Source organism: Macrobrachium rosenbergii, chromosome 4 (assembly GCF_040412425.1).
Source record: "Macrobrachium rosenbergii isolate ZJJX-2024 chromosome 4, ASM4041242v1, whole genome shotgun sequence".
Taxonomy (NCBI): Eukaryota; Metazoa; Arthropoda; class Malacostraca; order Decapoda; family Palaemonidae; genus Macrobrachium; species Macrobrachium rosenbergii.
Genome location: NC_089744.1, coordinates 71,872,840 through 71,875,178, shown reverse-complemented (window position 1 = coordinate 71,875,178; position 2,339 = coordinate 71,872,840).

Genomic DNA, 2,339 nt, shown 5'->3' with positions numbered 1-2,339 from the left:
CCGGAGACAGTGCGTGAATTGACTGCAACCGCCTCCACCCACCCTTTTCCGTGCTCTAAAGATCTCGGTTAATTGCTCCAGAAAATATTAAACCCTGGAATGGGGTGATTTCTTCTCTCTCTCTCTCTGTCTCTCTCTCCCCCCGTATAGTCGCAACTCATCCTTCAAAGTGCGCTTCCGATTAATATACTTATTTTTTTTTATTTTTAAATTTTGTTTCCGGTACCAGATAAAAGTAAAATTGTTTTTTCTTCTCGTGGTTCCGTTTTTCATTTTTATTATTATATTTTTCTTTGGACATACCAAGATAGTTTGATTCCTCATTGTTTTAATACAAGTATGTAGGTGATTCAACATAACGACTTGATATTGAATAACTTCCGTTAAAGATGAGATACAATGTCGTAGGTAGCTCCTTATACGTCTCAACCTGAATCCCACTGAATTCTGCAGCTCATTTTACAGGTTTGATCAAATCCATTTCCTCATCGTCATTTATGGAAATCCAGATCCCAAAACCCACACGCTGAGGTAGAAAAAAATTCCTATTCCACAAAAATTCAGAAACCTCGATGTTTCCTATAAAATGATCATTACAATAAACTTTCACTCGATTAAAAAGTTTATGAGTGCGGTAAACTATAATAAAGAATAATATACTGAATATTTATTGCTGGTTGTTTTCAGTATCCCTCTTATCCGTTTATGAAGTGATTTTTGTTCCGGAATGTTTGGCTGCACATTCAAATATCACAGTTTACTGAATTTGCATTTGTTAGTCCGTGAGAGTTTTAATATTTGTTGTAAATACGGGTATATGACATTAAATATGGATACATGAGATTCCCTTTCCTATTTGACCTTAATTTTTCCATGCGAAGGCCGAGGAGAAGGTCGACCTATTGTCTTCTTATAATTCAGTCTTGAAGGAGATAAGACGAGGGCAGTGCTGGAACATGAGAGTGACGTCAAATCCTAAAGGAATTGACATAATATATACTTCTCCTAAAAACAGAAAATGAAGAACTCCAGGAAACTGAAGCAATGAAATGATTCCCAAAGCATTAAGTAAAAGAGCCACTGAGGTTAACAACACGAGAATTGCTGACTTCCTGAGTAAATGTGGGATGTGTTGGTTTAGCAAACTAAACCGAACAGTGAACTGAGCAGAACAAACATTGAAGAAAGAGACAGGATAAATAGGTCAAGAGACCCTGGGTTGGTAGACAATACTGGACCCTGATTCAGTCATGTTAGGGAGAGAAAGGAAACACAGTGGAAATAAAATTTCAAAAGTGGATTAGCAGTAACACGAATAAGATGAAATTAAAAAAGACTCAAGTATACTAGATTGAAATAACGGATTTTATTTATTTGCATGTTTATTTATTTTTATAGTTATTGATTGATTGATTTATTTATTAATTAATTATTATTATTATTTTTTATTTTTTGCAATTTCGAGATTTGAAGTATGTGACTCCTTCTAGACAAATGAGAAGTAATCTGGTAAGATTTCATAGTTAGTGGAGGGTCTAGAGAGTTTCTTAGATATGACTAAATTACAGCAGCTTAGTGAGATCAGGTCTAAACATTGATATTTACTGATTAGCAAAAGCAGAACGGAGAAAAGAAGGCCTTTGATTGGTAGAGAAGAGGGGAATGAAAGGGAAAATAAACAAATCACGGGAGAGCCAAAGAAAGGAACGATAAGAACAATAAACATGCTGATGGCATACGTAGATAAAGGGAGGGAAGCCAAATTTTATGTATTCTTGCAAACTGAAAGTTTTCAAAAGTTTTTTATACTTTTGTTATAAAGCGAAATGAACTTAACTTGAAAGGATTAAAAGCCACCTTTCCTTGTTGTATTTGCTAACAAATTATAAAAATGGCCATGCATAGTATAGTGTTTGAATAAAACGTTTTGTACGCAAATATAAAAAGATGCATTCTACGAAAACGAATGATTCTCGTGTTTCATTGCTGTTCACCCCAATCCTTTATGATTCCAAACACTGGAAAGTCAGGGGCAATGGAAGTTGCGTGCTTTAATTGCCATGGAAATTTCTTTTTATTGTCCATTATTTTGCTGTAGCGCAAAGCTTCCCTCAGTCTTTTAGTTTTTTTTTTTTTGGCAAGGCTTTCAAGTTATCGAAGATGTTGATATCTTCATTCCATTAACTTTATTGTGATATAAAATGCAAGATTCATTAATCCATGAGTCATCCTCAACAGATATTTTTTTCCCCGGTAAATTCCATAGGCAGCTCTTAAATCTTTCTAAAATCACCTGATTTGAGTATTATTTGAAACTGCATTTTATGTATTATCTTTTT